The sequence below is a fragment of the Puntigrus tetrazona genome, chromosome 20, assembly GCF_018831695.1.
Source record: "Puntigrus tetrazona isolate hp1 chromosome 20, ASM1883169v1, whole genome shotgun sequence".
Classification (NCBI taxonomy): domain Eukaryota; kingdom Metazoa; phylum Chordata; class Actinopteri; order Cypriniformes; family Cyprinidae; genus Puntigrus; species Puntigrus tetrazona.
Genome location: NC_056718.1, coordinates 24,021,737 through 24,041,786, shown reverse-complemented (window position 1 = coordinate 24,041,786; position 20,050 = coordinate 24,021,737). Strand labels below are relative to the sequence as shown.

The window sequence follows — 20,050 nt, the reverse complement described above, 5'->3', positions numbered from 1 at the left end:
GGAAAATAAACCCCCAGAATGCACTGCGTTTACCGCAGTCGATGCCGTCGCCGTCGTTTTAGCATCTCTAAACCCCGCAAGCGGCACGCATGAATGTATAAGATAATTATGACAGAAACACAGCAGGCTGTGGAGCTGAGGTGTTGTTTGAGGATCACGTCTCTTTGTAAATTCAGCAAACAGAGGCGTTCAGGGGAATGCGTTTCCGTGAGCCGCGTTTGATTCGCTGGAAGAGCTAACGACACAAACACGCCCACAAAATCAGTGCTAATCAGAAAGGGAACAGAGCACGACCCCAGAAACGCACAACGGAAAAGTAGCTTTACAGAAGTGCATGTCCAAAAGAAACAGTGAAACCTTTTAGTCTCTTCATTCACACAAATCGACAGAGCTTCGATTAACAAAGCGGCATTTTCACACGATTGCCCGAAGAGTATCGTATGCTAACGACAGTTACTCTGGCGCAGGGCACATTTCCAACATTTAAAGCAACTTTTAGCAACAGTTGCGGATATTTTAATTCTGAATCGCCGCGATACATACCTATATCGATAAAAATGTGCCTTGGTTCGCGTATCGAACCAGTGTTTTAGTGACATTTGTCTTTAAAACTGGGGCGAAACACGAAGGTACATAAATTTTTTTTTTTAAAAAGTGCACAGAGGTACATATTTTCATGAGACCAGGTTGCTACTGTAAATTATACACTAATACACTTGAACTGTATACTGTTAAATAAATTTTATTTTTCAATTTTAAAATGTACATTTCTCAAGTTTGTGAAACAACAGCTACATGCTTTATTTTAATAGTTATGATTAAACTTGTTCAATTTGAGTTGACTAAAATATTTTTCTAAAATACAATTAAATACTCTTGTATTTTATGCTGTTTAGCAATAACCGTCCAGTCATAAACTAGTGAAATTAAAACGTTTTTTTTTTTATTTTTATTTAAATCCTTAATTGAATTGAATTGCGGTGGCGAACATCAACTCGAAATAGGAAGCAGACCCGAAATGAAAAGCTTGCTTTTAATAAGTTTGACAGGAGAAAGCGAAAGCTTTTAAACAGACAGCTTTGTGACATGCTCCACGGACCGCAGGTTATTTTCAAGCGGTTTGCATTAAGTAGTAATGAAGTAAAAGACGGATATTAAAAGGCGAGCAGATGGAGACAGAATATAAACGCAACATGCAAGTTTTACGTAAGCGCTTTTCTCTAAAAAAACGTTATAAAGGACAGGAAGGAAGGGGATTGAGTTCATATTCGGGCCTTATTTTAATTTGTGTTACTGCTTTAAACATATCAAGGCACTTTAAGTGTTTTTACAATATTTTGTCGAGCTATATAAATTTTGTTCACACGCCTTTCTTTCTTTTGCTTCTGTTGCTCTTCAGGCCTCCGAACCGCATATGTTCCTAAAAACTAATCAATTACTGCTAACAAATGACTAATATTACAGTAATATGAATTCTAATAAGCTCCTTGTTAAACTAAAGCGTCACCCGATCCGTATGGCTAATGAGACGACGTTAATAAAGGCATAAATAAACGCCACATTATGAGAATCACAATATATCAATACAGGTGAAATATTAAATGAAAGCCGCTACGGCTAGATTCAAATAATAGCATGCGAGTAACCGAGAGACGATATTTTCAATAATTAATCATCTCGTCAGCTCTCGGCGCGGCTGGATGTATTTCTGGTTAGAAGTGGTATCTCTTTGCTGGTAGTTTGTCACGTTACGGCCGGGATCAATGACATTACGCCGAAGACCGCCGCCTAATTTATTATGGATTTCTGCCTGAAACGACCCGATTTAATCGAGGCGACGGGTTCACGTGTGTATTTGTCTCCGAAACGCTCGCGTGAGACAGCTGCCGCGATGATGGACGGTTTGTTGGTGTCGGCTCAATTGCGCGTAATTGGCCGGGTCCGAGACGAATTCACCGATGAGCCTTTTTCGGGGCTGATTGTCGGTGCTTGCGTTTTCCGATCTGCTCGCACGTTACTAAAATAACTCGCAGGAAACATACTCCATCCGAGAAGCGGGCGAGCGCGTCTCTTCATCGGGTTTGGAGAAACGTTGCATTACAACGGATGCTCTGCGGTGAATGGGTGCCGTCGGAATGAGAGCCGATAAAAAGCTCCAGTCCATCGGGTTAATGTCTTTTCAATCGAGAGGCTGCATGTTTGCAAGAAACAAATCCATCACTAAGACGTCTTTAACTTTAAACCATCACTTCTGGACAAAATACGAGTTCGTATTCCTCCAATGAAATCTCCCGTCGTCTTCTCGCATAATTGCATATTTATATTGAACTATTTTGGACCGTCTTCATTTGATCCGTGCATGTTTATCTCCTTAGGGACTGGAGCGGAGTGGATTATTGCGACGGTTTTATCTGTTAGGACTCTCATTCTGACGGCACCCATTCACTGCAGAGCATCCGTTGTGATGCGACATTTCTCCAAACCTGATGAAGAAACGAACTCATCCACATTTTGGATGGCATGGCGGCGCAGGATACGACAGGATAATCCAGAATAATCTAAATATTACCCACTGCTTGCTAAACCGTGAAGCACGCAATCAAAACACACTGCGTACTGCATTGCGATATATTGACGAAGTAGAAGCGATAATTATGGTGCTACTTCATGTAGAACCAGGTCCAGGAGAAACTGTGCACAGCTATATGTAGTTGAAATGACAAAAAGCCGCTTGACTTGACTAATTAGCCAGAATTGAATTAAGCCGAATGCATTTCATTTGCTAAATTAAACATGCGATCTAATACCGGTACATACTTTTCAACATTTAACTTCGCTCTCAGTTATGGATGCTGATGAAGTAACACCGAATAACTTTGTTCAATGCACATTTGCTCCGGTCCGGTGAATACTCAGTACAGTACGCGTGCATCCATTCACACCATCCCGAGGTGTCTTCTGCTGAATAACGCTCATTAAACACGCCGCTGCGCGACATTAAATGTCATCAGCCTCAGTGCGCCGTAACAACCGGCCCGTGTTTCATCTGCGGCTTTCAACGGGAGCAAATTATTATTATAAATACACAGGGAAAAAGTATTAACAACCATAATGATCTAATGGCTCGGTTAGTCAGTTCCTGGGGTAATGTACATAATTTATGATTCCGGCGAAGACGTTTTTAATCTCCAGATCCGTCTGTAGATTCAGAGATCAAAGCCGGAGAGACGCGCTGTCTTCTTCCTGGAGTTCTTCACTGGCTAATGTCTTCATTATAGGAGTGATTTACTTTCTTAAAACCGGCTGAAATCACACATCAGATGTGGAATATTTAAGTTACTGTACATGAAAAGATTAAAGTACAGCAGGGCTCTAACACTCCATGCAGGCCACTATATTATAACATTATAAGAAGATAAATAGAACACACATATACATACATATATATATATACACACACACATATACATATATATACATATACATATATATACATATACATATATATATATATATATATACATATATATATATATATATATATATATATATATATATATATATATATATATATATATATATACATATACATATATATATATATATATATATATATATATATATATATATATATATACACACACACACACACACAAAAATGTTGACTTTTGGATATATATATGTATATATATATATATATGTATATATATATATATATATATATATATATATATATATATATATATATATAAAATATAAGTAATCGTGGCTGATAGTTTTAAAACAGAGAAACAAGAGATTCAGAGTGTAGTTCAGTGCTATATTGTTCATTAAAATGTGTGACTAGATCTGTTGTTTTTTACGTTGCAAAGGAACAAAATGCCAAAAAAAACAAACAAATGCAAAACAGAACTTGTTATGACTAAACCGGCTCTTGCACAGTGGGTTTTCGGATACCATAACAACTAAAAATGAATAAAAAGTCAGGAAGATGCTCCGTCTGTGATGTTGTACAAATCATACAAACACTCGAACCATCACAAACATTACAATCTGCTCCAGAAGCATGGAGTTAATGCGACGCCTAAAAAAGCTCTTAAAATTCAGCCAATTATAAATGTGTAGGAAATTATTGTATTTACATGCCCCCTTCACAAACAAAATGTAATATGAATATTTAATATACAATGATATAAGTTATATTGTAAAAAGTGATATATTTATTAACATTTTATTGTGTTTATATTTAACTTTTTATACTGCATATGCATACAAAATACAAAAAGAAATTTGCTTCTTTTATGAATAAAAATGTAATAATTGCATTCCTTTAATCACATCTTTGGCATAAAATATACATGATCTTTAATTAATATCCCAAATCATTTTTGACATGGATAAATGGATCATTTTATCAATGCAATGTATCTTTGGCTATTACTACAAATAACTGGATTGTGCTCCAGGGTCACATATTTTTGTAAATATGTGCATGTATATACATTTACATATTTATATTATATTTAATATATATTAAAAAAATTCTTAATAATTTACATGTTTGTATTTATATAGACATAATTAATACACAGTCCATGCACATTTTATATTATGTAAACAAAAACTTATTTTGGATGGGATCAATTGTAATATTTACATGCATAGGAGTATAGTTTTCACTATTAAATCCACTCCTGGTTGATTTTTAAGGTTGCAAAGGTAAAAAATGCAAAACAGAACTTATGACTAAACCAGCTCTTGCACAGCGGGTTTTGTGAAACCAAAACTAAAACTAAAAATGAATTAAAAAAAATATTTTACTGATAGATAAAAATCCACTATGACATTTCAACTGTAAATATGTAAATATTTATTCCAGAATGTATTGGGGTGCACCAGAAAACTGCACTGGAAAAACTGTTCAAAGCTCTGAGGGCTCGTTTAATTCATTATTTAAGCTGTCTATAAATAGAGCAAACTGCTGATAAGAAATGTTTAAGCATGTAATGAAATCACTGGCTTTTCGTGGCAGACTTCGCTCTTATTTGCTAATCTGAGCCCGATCTGAGGCACTGTGGAGGTCTCTTCTGAAACTCTGAATTCTGAGATCTTGACTATCTAGAAGAGAAAAACTATTATAAACCCAATGTGTGTTTTTGTGTGTGTGTGTGTGTGTGTGTCTGTCTGCTATTGACGGATCTTCTGCCATATGTGAGAACAGCAGTGGAGGTGTGTGTGTGTGTGTGTGTGTGTGTGTGTGTACACTAATAATGAAAAGCTCATAACTGGAGCATGCTATACACTCTGAGAGCATTATTTCTTCATACTTTTTGACTCCTCTGAACATTTCTAAGACAAGTCTACACAAGAGTTTAATTCATACAACATTTTTAAAAAATACATTTCTGCCTCTGTCTTGTTTCCTAATTTCCGAAATGCTGTAAAGTATGCTAATTCTGATTCACGAGAATGTTCTCATCTCTCTTTTCACAATTGTTCAAAAGGACTTGTATTCCTAAAGTCAGTAAACCACCTCCCTAAAGCTTTAAAGCTGCACTGTAAAGTTTACGACGCGAGAGTGTATCCCCTAAATCATCATTTTGTTTGTACAGTACAGATCTCGGTCACAAATACTTCAGCAACAGAAGACTCACGGTATCGTCTGATTCTGTTTGGAAAGCTGCTCTAGTGTGTTCTCAAAGGGTTGCCACGTCCACTTTATAAGCGTCTGCTGGCTTGTTGTCGGAGTTAGTTTATGGAGCTAATAAAGCAGACGTGCAGGTTGTGATATTTCAGGAAGCGGTTAAGGCATTTGGATGTAAATCCATTATGTGCACGTTCTTATTTGTTGTGGGCGGTGTCGCATTACGAGTAATCCCAGTTACGTAATCGGATTACTTTTTGATTTACGGATTTTACATTCACTTGAGCCTCGCTTTCCATGAAAAGTAAAGTAATTTGTAACCTTTTTATAGTAACGCAATATTGAAATGCGTTGCTTTTTAAAAGTGGCTTTCCCCGACACTAGTTGCGAGGGGTTTTTCTGGCGAGATCTGGCAACACTCAAACTGTACCGTGTGACTCTTCCACAGCACATATAGAAGAGAAACATCCCTGATATGAATTTGAATATGTCGTTAACAATTAGTTGGTTAGGGTTAAGCACTAAAAGGTGAATTAACATTTGCGCTGCAAATGTTTATTATATATATATATATATATATATATATATATATATACACACACGTATATATATATATATATATACACATATACATATATACATGTATATGAACAAATGTTTATTATATATATATATATATATATATATATATACACATACATACACACACACACACACATATATATATATATATATATACACATACATATATACATATATATATATATATACACACACATATATGTACATATATATGTACACACACACACAGACACACACATATATATATATATATATATATATATATATATACACATATACATATATATATATATATATATATATATATATATATATATATATATATATATATAACAAGAGATTTAACAATAATTGAACATGATTACGTGAGACATTAATTTGTCACATTTAATATTCAGAACTCAAAAAAACACAGCCCTGAGGTGAATGTCATCAATCAGCACGTTTTGCCAAGAGCTGGCGTACGATCATATAACACTAAAACTGACATTTTCTTCCTAGGGAAGAACCTTTCCAAGTTGCTCTTAAGAAAATACTTGAGAATTGCACTTAGGGATATACTTATGAGCTTCTTATGAAATCTCAAATTCAAAGTAACCCCCTAGCAACGCCATAGCAACCAGAACTACACATCAAAACACCTTAGAAACTGCCAGGCAAACACAGCGTTAGAAAAAAAGCCAAATATTGTGATGGGTCTTGATCTCCGAGGGTTTGTTGAGAGCACGGGCTCTGGCTCGGTTTTTGATGTTCTTGTTTTTGTTTGTATATTTCAGTACGGTGCTTTAAGTTAAAGCCGATGTAGCGATGAAGTCGTGTCTCATGAGAGCGTGCTGAAAAGAAAGGGAAACCTCTCTCTATCTGTTTCTTCGGGTCTCTGAAGGACTACTGAGAGAGCCGGCTGTGTTTGGTCTCAGAGGACCAAGCAGATTGTGACTCGGGAAGATGCTCCGTCTGTGATGTTGTACAAATCATACAAACACTCGAACCATCACAAACATTACAATCTGCTCCAGAAGCATGGAGTTAATGCGACGCCTAAAAAAGCTCTTAAAATTCATCCAATTATAAATGTGTAGGAAATTATTCACGAACAAAATGTAATATGAATATGTAATATACAATGATATAATTAAATAGTAAAAAGTAATATATTAATATTATTTTATTTAATTTATTTTTTTTATACAGCATGTGCGTACAAAAAATTATTTACTTTTATGATATATAATAATTATTATTATTATAAATAATTTTATATTGTATTATACATTTTATGATTTATAATGACTGCATTCCTTTAATCACATATTTGGCATAAAATATATCTCCATGGAACATGATCTTTATTTAATATCCCGATCATTTTTGACATATTTTTTAATGCATATATTTTTTTAAATATGTGCATGTATATACATTTATACTGTATATTTATATTATATTTAACATATAAACATTTTTCTTAATTTACATGTTTGTATTTATATAGACATAATACACAGTGCATGCACATTTTATATTATGCAAACAAAAACTTATTTTGGATGGGATTAATTGCGATCAATCGTTTGACTGCATTAATATTTACACGCATAGAGTTTTCACTATTAAATCCACTCCTGGTGGTAAAATGAAGCCACGCCCCACATTTGCTCTTACTAGCAAACAAGCCTCACTACAATAACTCTATTTCATGTTGACATGTTGAAGGTGTCTGTCTATAAAATCATCTTTCGGTTCCGTGCCGTTCTTCCTCTCATCTGAAGCTTTTCAACAGCACTCATTCCCCTCATTACGCCTTTGATTTCTGAAGAAAAGGGGACTCTGCATTCACTGAATGGCATGTCAGCTGTCAGGGATTCAGCAGCGTGGACTCATTCAGCGTCTCTGCGCTGATCGGGAAAGGGGCTCGGCGAGCGCGAATGCAAACGAGTGGGTAATTAATGACTGACGCCTTGGATAATTATCGAAAACAAAGACGGCGTGTGAGCCATTTAATGAAGCTGCGTAGCGGTGAAAAGGCCCTGCGTGGAAAAGACGGAAGATACGAAGTCGCTCGTTAATTGAAAAATATGCCTGTGTGATTTTTTTTTTTTTTTTTTATCTACAAGGGTGATTCTTACAAAACCTGTCGAGGATGTGTCTGGGTCATATTTAATCCAAAAGTCAAAAAAAAAAAAAAAAAAAAAAAAAAACGTTAAAAAAAATAAGCTTACTTTAGGATCATTAATATAAAGATGCTGCTCTTGTTCTTGTTAATAACAGTAATAATCATAACACATATTGCAATGTTTAGAAGTCAAAAGAAAACCTAATCAAAAAAATATAAAATTATATCTAATCTATAATATATTAATATTATATAAATGTAAATATAAATTTATATAATACAGTAATATTATAAAAAATTATATATATATATATAATTTAATAATTGTATTAAAATTATTAATATAATATATTTTAATAAATATATTCATTAAAAATATTAATTTTAGAACCATTAATATTATGGTTTTAATTTTAATTTAATTTTATCCATGAACACACATATGATAGAAATGCATTTGTGTTTTTTTTGTATAATGTTTATAGTTATCAATAAATTTGTAAATAAAATAATTCTGTGTTATACTGTTGTATTTTAAAAAGCAGCCTATGATATTTAATGGCCTTTAAATATTTACAGTTTTTTAAGGAAGATTTCACAATTGTGTTTTTATTCGTGCTGGCTTTTTCCACTGGCCTTTGCCAATTTAAATAATTAAAAATTGCAAAAAAAAAAAAGAAAGCAAAAGAAAACACATTTTCAAAAGGTAGTTTCAGGTCATTCGGTCTTTTTGACTGTCACCTGTCAAATGCAAATAAACGTGCATTTAATCTCTCACCTCTGTTCGTCCTTGAGTTCCTTTTAAAGCCGGAGTATTTCCGGCTGAAGAGAGACAGCTGCGTCTCCGATTATCAGCGTCTGGGCTGTGTTTCCTGCCTCCTCCTCCAGGCTCTATGCTTCTGTTGTGATGGGACTTGGCCTGAAGTGGGTCCACTGCGCCTGTTTGTTGAAACAAGATGATTTGTTATCTTTCGCCTCCCTCTTAAGCTTTAACGAACAGTTCACCCGAACAATTTAAATGTGCTAAAAACTCGCTCACTCTCAGGCCATCCAAGTTGTAGACGAGCTCGTTTCTTCATCAGATTTAGCAAAAACGCAGCATTATATTACTTAACGCTCTGCGGCGAATGGGTGCCGTCAGAATAAGAGTCAAAACAGCTGCTAAAAACGTTACAATAATCCACACCGCTCCCGTCCATCAGATATAAAATGTTTTTAATCAGCTGTTTGGACTCTCATTCTGACGGCACCCATTCACCGCTGATGCAATGCTGCATTTCTCTGAATCCGAGGAAGAAACAAACTCATCTAGGTCTTGGGTGGCCTTAGAATGAGGACATTTTCAGCCAATTTTCATTTTTGGGTGAGCGGCTGTAACGCCGTATAATCAACGTCTGAAGTTCACGTCCCTCATAAGAGTTTCTTCTCGGTTGCCTAATGAACTTCTCGCTCTTAATTGCACTTTGCCTCTTCAGCTGTTGGCAGATCCTTTCACCCATAAAAGGCTAGTTTCGTCCAAACACATTTCTGGCAAACCGTCCGGAGTTTCTTTCAAAACTGGCACGAGATAACTTATGCTGCCCTCCGTTTGACCTCGGTCGTCACCAGCAGCAAAAGACGAGGATTAACGCACGCACTAACTGTCTATAAATCGATAAACCCAGTCGAAATCCTGACGAGAATTGAGCTGATTGACAGGGGAAAAGCTGCTTGCGACTTTTTCAACTTAAATGGCGCAACAAAAACTTTTTTTTTTCCCTCCATTTTTCAGTAGACTTACTTTCTCTAGCGTTCACTTGCAGCCACAGACGGTTGGACTTCAAACCTATTTACGTCTATTATGTTAGAGCGGCTTCTTTTTTAGCCCCGGTGACGCGATTCTGCATCAGTCTGTATTGGTTTGGATCAGCGACGACCTTGAAAACACGCGGGGCGCTTTGCATTCTGCTTCCAGTCGGAGTAATGACACGTTCGCTCATTTGATGTTAATAAATGTGTAAATCTGTGATTTGTAATGCTGCGGCGTGAGACTCGTTGCTGTCATCGGCGCGGCGTGAGCCTCAATGCGAATTAAACATTAAACTTTGATCTGATTCGATTAGCCGGAGCGGTTATGACGTCTGGAGAAAAGCTGCTCCAGCGCTACCCTGAAAGACGTTGATGTTTGCCATTATTTCCAGAGGCCTCGTGTTTGAGACGCTGAATAGCTGTCGGCTTAAAAACACACACACGAGCGAGTTAAGGATACCTGCATCAGATTCTACGCCATTTAGCCAAAAGTACATTCGTAAACATCAGAAATGAGGCTTTCAGCACTATATGTGGGTGGATGACGTACGGTATCGACGTGTCCTATGGTGTGACAGAAAACATTGAAGATAATACTTGCTCATGCTATTTGTAACTCTAAGAAAGAAGGTACATTTTTTCTATATTTTTCTATATTTTTTATATATGCGTTAAGGTTTTTTTTTTATTTTTGCTATGCCACTCCATAGGACACAGTCCAATTTTTATTTGTCATATACAACACATATTTATTATTTCTATATATATATTATTTCTATATTATATATATATATATCATTTATTTTTAATTATTATTATTATTATTATTAATATTATTAATAATATTAATAATAATAATAATTAAAAAATAAATGATATATATATTATTATTTATTTTTCAATTATAATTATTATTATTATTAATAATATTAATAATAATAATAATAATAAATATATATATATATATATATATATATATTATATATATATATTTATCAATTATATATTATATATATATATATACATATATATATAATAATATAATTATATATATATATATATATATATATATATATATATTATAATAATAAATATATATATATAGAATTTAATTGCATGGTTAACTGCATCTTTTCCTGCCTTTTTTAATAAACTAATTATTTTAATTGGCAAAGATGCATTAAATTAATCGAAAGCGACAGTAAAAATGCTTATAATATTACAAAACATTTCTATTTTTACATTCAGAATTCATAAAGGAATAAAATCAAATATTAAATATTAAAATCTTAATGATTACAATCATTTCTGAAAGATCATGTGATACTAAAATGCACCAAAAATTCAGCTTCGCATCACAGGAAGAAAGTACATTTTACAATATATTGAACAAGAACGCTGGCATTTTTATTCAGAATATCTCAAATTACTTTACTGTTTTTAATGGCACTTGAACTGAGCAGAAGAGACCTTTCATTTCAAATATCACATTGTAAACATGCAAGACCTACAAAAACCTTCAGAAAACACATTTGCAAAAGCAAAAGACGCTATCAGACGGTTCGGGATCGATTAGTCCCAGACGAAGTCCTCCAGACTCGGCGTTTGAGGTTTTATGGAAGCAGAACGGCATCGAAAAAAGTGTGTCTGAAAAACAGCGGGTCCCGAATCTAACGGCTCCATCGGGAACGGATTGATCCTGAAGCTGACGCTCTGACATTGTCTTCACCTTGGCGGAGATAATCCGCGAGCGCTGAAGGTGGAATGATTGGTATAATCACAATTCCATGCATTAATTGAAGCTCTGGAGAGCGGGAGACAGTGATTATCCGAGCGGGATGTGTTTGGTGAATACAGAGCAGATACTTTCATCGCTTCATCCAGCGCACTGACGGAAAGATCAAGTCTTTGCTCTCAGGGGTTAGTCGTCTCGTCTCTGATCTGAATTGCTTTTACGTTCCTTTTAATCTGTTGTTGTTGATGTTTGTTTGCTAAGTAACTACTCGTAATAGAGTTATCGATCCGGACCGTGAAAACTCTGGAAGCTCCTGGTCTCAGACTCAAATGAGCCCTCAAATCCATCTCACGGTGTAGGATTTACTCTTTTTTTATTCCAGGAAGCTATTTTTGTTCTTGAAACTGGTGGTGAATTCCATAAATCATAAAAAAATATTCTAACGTTGAATGAACCGTGCAATTAAAACAATTCTGGCACACAAAAAAAGGAATTGCATCTGTATGCATCAGTTGTGATTTTTGAGATATTGAGTCATGTTACAATCGCAAGGCAAAAATCGCAAGAAAAAGGGTCAGAATTGCAAAATTGCCGAAGAAAACGGTTACAGAATTTTGTCAGAATTGTAACGAGAAACTGGGAGATGAAATAACTACCTTTTTTTTTATTATTCAGTATGAAAAACTGAAAGAACATTCTTTACATAAAAAATAAGCTTACTCTGGGATCATTATTATAAATCTTGTTCTTATTAGTAATAATCATAACACGTATTGCAATATTTAGAAGTCAAAAGAAAAACTGATCAAAAAACAAACGTATATCTAATCTATAATATTTTAATATTATATAATTGTATGTAAATGTAAAAATAAAATAATATATAAAAATATATAAAAAAGTACACAAGTTTTATATAATTAAATTATTATTATTTCTGTTAGTACAACTAACATATTAATATTAACCTTTGTCAACTATATATATATATGTGTATACACACACACACATATTTAATACTTGTATTACAATTATTATTAATATAATTATATTTTAATTAAACAAAAAATATCTTCATTCATTAAAAATATTAATTTTAGAACCATTAATATTATGGTTTTAATTTAATTTAATTAAATTTAATTTAATTTAATTTTTTAATTTAATTTTCATCCATTAATACACATATGACAGAATATATTTTTTATTTGTATAATTTCTATAGTTATCAATAAATTTGTCTATAAAGTCATTCTGTGTTATACTTGTCAGAACTGTGAGATTAAAAAAAAATGAATAATTCAAAAAATAATAGTAAATCACATTTACTTTTATGAGAAAATATCCAATTTATATCCAATAATCATTATTCTCTAATCTCCAAAATACAATTCTTGAAAGCGTACCTGATGGACGACAGAACAGGCATAAAATATTCACAGACTTGAATCATCCGAGTAACTAAAGAAACAGAGAGCTGTGGGATTGTGACACGAGTGTGATGTTAGCATGAAGGTCGCAGGTTTAATCTTTAATTGTGCTCTTAAATAAGTCACACAACTCCGGAGGAGATCACTGTACATAACAGATCATTAGCATATAATTGTATGGAGGAGGAACATGAAGTCAAATGAAAAGGAAACATAATTAAACGTCCTGATTTTTATTAACGAGATACTTAAAACAATGTTTATTCATTAGTGGTGTTTACTAAAGCTAGAATTCATTTTACTCTTGATCGTGCTTAGAGTCGAGAAACATCCCCAACATAAACGTATAGAAACACACGAAAGACACCTTAGGATATTAGAGCTGACTGAAGCTGAAAACTCAAGCCATAGGGAAAAATACTCTTGTGAAGTGCTTGAAATAAATGATAACTGGAATAAAAATAAATGAATGTATTCAAAATGTCAGTTAAGTAGTCAAGGCAACACATTTATTTTTAACTTGATGTACTAAAATATTTAAAAATAGGAGAAAAATGTATTTAAAATATATAATAATAATAATATATAATAATAATTATATATATATAATTATAATTAAAAAATAATAATAATAATATATATAAATATATATAATATATATTTAATTTTTTTCTCTCATCTAGTTTTCAAGGCAACATTTGCCATTTTAATTCAGTATAACAAACTAAAATAACCAAAATATTTTAGTTTAGTTTTAACTTGATGTACTAAAATAAATAAAACAAAAACCACAGATTAAAAAAACTATTAAAAAAGGCAAAACACAATTACTAAAACTAACTGCATTATAAAAAAAATGTATATATATATATATATATATATATATATATATATATATATATATATATATATATATATATATATATATATATATATATATATATATATATTTTTTTTTTTTTTTTTAATAATAATGCACTTGGAAAAGTTACCATTACCTTCAATCACATGCAGGTAAAACTGAACTGTAGTAAATATCCTGAAACTCTACTAAAGTAACATCTTAAAGTTGATGTACTGCCCGAGCACATCACAATAAAATGTCCCATACAATTTTAATTTGTTGAAAGTTTCAGATTTCCCAGCAGACAAAGTTTTGGCGGGCTCCTCGTGTTCTTTTTTTATGACGGCTTTCTGACTAATGCATTCGCTCATTTCGCTTTTTTTTTAGGATTTGTTACGTTAGATTGACGACACGCTCATAAAGCCTCTCGTGAAAGATTTCATCTCGTAGTTTCTAAGATACATCCACATCAGAACAAACAGACATGCATGCTTAGCTTTCCTGGCTCCCGATATCGACCTCATCCGTGTATTCAAAGCACAAAAAGGCCTACAAAACGTTCAAACATCAAGACCAAGTTTGCTTTTTAAACGGTCAAAGTTAAACTATTTTAGTTGTTCCGCGTCGACCTGGCGTTTTCTTTTATTCAGCACAGGAACAGACTATTGCTTTTCTTTGGTTGGCAACGCGACCTCGGTGCTCTTAAGCAATATGTGTTGGAGATGCAGATTAAAAAAACCAAAAAAAAGATTGTTCCGAAACCCAAAATGAATTACCGAAGGAGATAAAAAGCAGATATTGACATGATAAGATGAAAGACTGTGGATGGGTGCTGGAAAACAACATTTATTGTCCTGGGGGTGAACAATGCTCATCATTAAATAAATGAGCAGCGCTACGTGTCCCACAAATCAATGCTCTCACTGTGCAGCTGATACCAGGATTCATATTCAATCATTTTTATTGATCGCTGGGTGTTTGTTTGTCATTATGCTTCCTCTTCGACTTTCATCAACGCTTAAATAACAAAAGTAATGTTCAGTGGAACGGAATTGATTTTATTATATTTAAAAAAACAGCAATAACCACTCAAATTAATGTGTGTGTGTGTGTGTGTGTGTATATATATATATATATATATATATATATATATATATATATATATATATATATATATATATATATATATATATATATAAATATATATATATATATATATATAATATTTTTATATATATATATATAAAAAATGTAAGAAAAAAAAAATATATATATATATATGTGTAATATATAAGAAAAATTATGTTATTTATATATATATATATATATATGTGTAATATATAAGAAACATTATGTTATTTTTAATATATATATATATAAAATAAACATAACATTTTTTCTTATGTTTATTTATATATATATATATAAAATAAAAATATTGTCTTTATATATACACATAATAAATATACACAGTAAACACACATTTTATATAAACTAAAACTTTTATTTTGGATGCAAACAGTCGCAATTAATCATTGCCCAACACTAATACAAATATATTAACATACAAACAGATAAGAAAAATTAATTATCAAAATACCTATAAAGAGAGAGAACTATAAAAAAAGAAAAAGAAAAGTATGTTTTCTAGAGATGCACTTCATTATCATGATAAAGTTTATTGACTAACTTTTACTGTTCATTAAATTTCATAACAGAGAAGCAGAATAAACTGGGCGTTCATTCATTAATTAATTACTAATCTAAGACATGATGTTTGTGAACGTTTGATGTTCTCCTGCCTGGAAGTCTCTGAACTCTCGCCATGTTTGTTTTTCTCCGTGTGTTTGAGTGACGGGAGGAAGGAATCACTCTTACTCTCTTCGCTTTGAGGATGAATTATTCATACGTACAAGCTTTGATCCCTTTTATCCTTCTTTGTGCGTAAAGAACACATTCGGACTGACATTTTAACAGAAATGTTGTTTAGAACAAATCAACTCGCTCAAAGAGAGAACGACATTTCTGTGAAATGAAATCACGAGAGATATATACGAGCCACCAGAAAATGAAAGCCGCGCACCGATGATTGACGTTAAATGCATCAGGCCCGAAAAGTAACAAGTGAAATGTGATTGGCTGCTTCACGTGTCACTCAAAGTCCTTCCAGTCTAAGTGGGCGGGTCTTGACCAGACTGAACTACTGAAACTCTGATTTCAAACATAGTTTTTATTTCATTTCAAACATAACGGGGTTTTTTTTATTGTGGCGCCTCTCAAGTTTCCGTCGCTCTAGGATGAATCGCTCTTATTGTGTAATGCCTCCTTTATAAGTCACTTTGGATAAAAGCGCCCGCTAAATGAATAAATGTAAACGTTAATCCATTTAGCATTCTGATTTGGCTTCATGTTAATACATATTTGATTAAGCACTCGTATCTGTCTTTTGCCTCTAGTCTTTTTTTCAAGGATTATTTATGCTATTAATTATGCTTAATCCCCAAACTCTTCCATAATGGGCAATTAAAGGTTTACAGTACAACTGCTTTAAAAGAAATGCTAAAAGTGTAATTTTGGGGGGTTTTAATCGTGATAGCAAAACGTAAATAATGTATTCGGTGTCATCAATATGCTTCTAATAACTTGAAAATATATATATATATATATATATATATTATTTATTTTTTAAATATTATATATAATATATATATTATTATTTTTTTTTATTATTATATATATATATATATATATATATATATATATATATATATATATATATATATATATATATATATATTATATATATATATATAAATAAATATATATAAAAATATATATATATATATGGAAAATGCACAAATGCATATATATATATATATATATATATATATATATATATATATATATATATGCATTTTCCATTTTCATTGTATTTGTATTTTCCATATTTCCATCCAACTTTGTGCATTTAACTTAATCACAAACATAAAATATCGCATAAAACATTTAAAAAAGAACAAGTTTATCTAAGAAACTGCCACTAAGTATCAATAATAAAATTGAAAGTCGCTGCAAACAAGCCTTTAGCTCTTTTCTCCCTACATAATAAATGACTTGCACCGGACAAAATGCAATAGCAAACGCTGGAATGTTATCAGATGACTGATGTTTGGGAACACATTTGTGTGAGACGGTTACGGTGATTATACCAAATCGCTTCGATAATAGACTTATTAAAATAACATTCGAGATGGCGTGTGATGAGATCGATGTGCTGGTTAGCTCGGTAATCAAATGATCTGCGGAGGCAAAGTCACGTGACATTTCTTGACGCTAATAAAGAAATGTATTCGGCAAACGAGTCCATTATATTTTACGCGTAAAGACATTACAAAATAATTACCTGACTCAATTGGCCGAGCGCATTTGCAGAATCCGTGCACATTTTGGCATATCCATCCAGCTTTTTTATGCACAAAAATAGTCGGATGGAAACACGGGTAATGAGGCTGCGAAAGCATCTAGTTATTTTTCTGTTCAGTCTGTCGATGTTTAATGTCCTCGACGACCTCTGTGGTGCCATTAAGCCACTTATTGACAACCTCCGTTTTCAAAACAAGTAAAAGCTTTAATAAAATCACAATGGGGTGCTTTATGTTGCCTTATGATCTTATTTCAGGCATCGATTTAATAGAAAACCCATCGATTTCGCAACAATAGAACCAGAATACACCGTGGTGGCTAGGTTAGGTTAGGTTCCTTTGTCCAGAGAGCGAAAAATCAAATGCTTAGGAATGAGTTGCACGCTAAAAGTGGGTTTTAGGTCCAAACCACCAAGAATGAACATTAGCAACGGTGCCTTCAAAACTACCCTTAACCGGTCGGGGCGAATCATCTTTGAAATGACTCCAGGTTAGCATCTTCGCATGACTTTAATAAGAGCCCAGCATTTAATTTCATGTCCCGACTCATCTAGTTTCCTTTAAGTGACCGAATAAGAATAAGCCATGAATAATTGCGCAGGACTAAACGAGAGCACCCTGGCGTGCCAACATTTTCATGACCTTGCTAATGCTTTTGAATTAATATACGTTTGAAACGATTTCCGCCGGCGGGGAATAAACCAACCGGCCCTCGGGTAAACAGCTGGCACAGTTGGCTCAAGAAAAATCACAAGTCATATATTTAGCTGAGAGCGAACGGATAGACCGGCTCCCAAACGCAAGGCCGGGACGTCCTCGCGGGCCACAGAAGAGAGTTTTCAGATGAATATTTAACACTTCAGAAATGCGTTTTCGCTTCATTATGCTGTAATGCTCCAGAAAGCCCGTATTAGCGTGTTTGCTTTTCATAACGGCTTGTAAAACACATCTTGCGTGTCACGCACGCCGTGTTCTGTCAGCGTGGAAAGTCGGAGAAAGCCTTTACAATTCGTCGGGGGACATCTGCTACGCCAACAGAAGCGCCAGCGTGGCATCTGGAAGCCGTGTTCACGTAATGGAGACAGCGTAGTGCACTTCCTTCACCGACATACTGTAAGCTGCTGAGACACAGACGCTGTGGACTGAAGAAGGTGGCAGCAACCGCAGGGATGTCCAAACGCTGGCATCGGTGGCAGATGATTCACTGAGCTGGATGTTCTTTAACTTCTCTGGCTGCTAGACGCTTTATTACGGACATAAAATCTGGTCCACATCGCAGTTTATTCCGGCCAAAAACGCCCATTTAGAAAGCAAAAGAATGTCTGGACGTCTAGTTTAAGGCAACTAAACACTCTTATGTCTGAGAGCAATCATTGGCATAGGAATATGCATTATTATAGGCATAGATATTCAATATTGGGGCACGTTGTGACATATTTGGTTGCATTTATTTTTTATGAGCTTTGACTTTTCGGTCAAAGATACGGCTTCTTGTTAAAATAACTCCACAACCTCACAGACATGCACACAGAGAGATGCTTTTGAAAAATATGCCGTTGCTTTGCATACGCTAAATAAAAAATAAATGCTAGTCAGGTATGTTTAGTAAACAGTCTGCTCAACGATCAGCCAAACGAACTATCAAATTATAATCGCGTTTTTGTGTGCACAAGTGTTTTTTTTAGCAACTCGGCACTGTAGCGCAGCTTGCATATTTAAAAAAAAAAAAAAACGTACCTTAAAAGTGGAGACAAAACAAATGCCGTTTCCCGCGTCTTCAGGTTTCTTGATCCCATAAACAGTCAGGAAAGCTGATCCAACTGCCGATCTCATCCGCGTTGCATCTTCATAAAACAAAAGTTCACTTTAAGAGTGTGTTTTATTTATTACGTGTACGATCTTTTTAATCGGGTCCTCACTTGTGAGGTTTTTCGTGGCACGCGCTCTACAAAACAGCGGTGCACATAATTAGCTTTTTTTTACAGAAAGCGAATGAAATGTAAAATAAATGAATTACTTTACCTTGTAACACCCAATGTTTTATTATACGAATTTATTAAGATGATTACGAATTTACCAATCGCGCGCATTTGCGTGACGTCACGAGAACTAGCTCGTAAAGACAAAGTGACTAAATGCTAGTTAACTGCTACAAAAATAGGATAAAAGTCTTTTCTTCAGAATTGTAAGCTCTAAATGCAGAATTCAGTTTAATCTGTCTTCATCTCCCGGTTCAATTGTGAGAATTAAAATAAAGTCGCAATTACCTTTTTATTTACTTATTAAGTGACAGAAGCAAGCTAGGATATAAGCAGCCTTATCACAGCAACAGTACAGCATGCATAATTTATTCATGGTGCTGTACATTGCTGTGATCAGCTATTATCAGACCTACTTAAACTTTCAAACAGCTGATTTCCTCACACGTTGCATTTCAAAAATAAGTCAAAAGCTTGTGGCTCTTTCGATCTTTGATGCTCTTTTTGTCTAAA

At 33.6% G+C, this 20,050-nt stretch overlaps 1 protein-coding gene and 1 long non-coding RNA gene across 2 annotated transcripts in view; one reads left to right on the top strand and one right to left on the bottom strand.

Annotated features, from left to right (window-relative positions):
* The window catches only part of tmem121ab (transmembrane protein 121Ab), a 44,688-nt gene that overhangs the window by 17,051 nt on the left and 7,587 nt on the right, over positions 1 to 20,050 (top strand). The gene's annotated exons all lie outside the window — the stretch shown is intronic.
* LOC122324430 lies at positions 9,130 to 19,653 on the bottom strand. The gene is made up of 3 exons (XR_006247175.1): positions 19,581 to 19,653; positions 19,296 to 19,402; positions 9,130 to 9,278 (listed from the first exon to the last, which is right to left on the bottom strand). It is a non-coding gene; the product is annotated as an uncharacterized LOC122324430 (long non-coding RNA).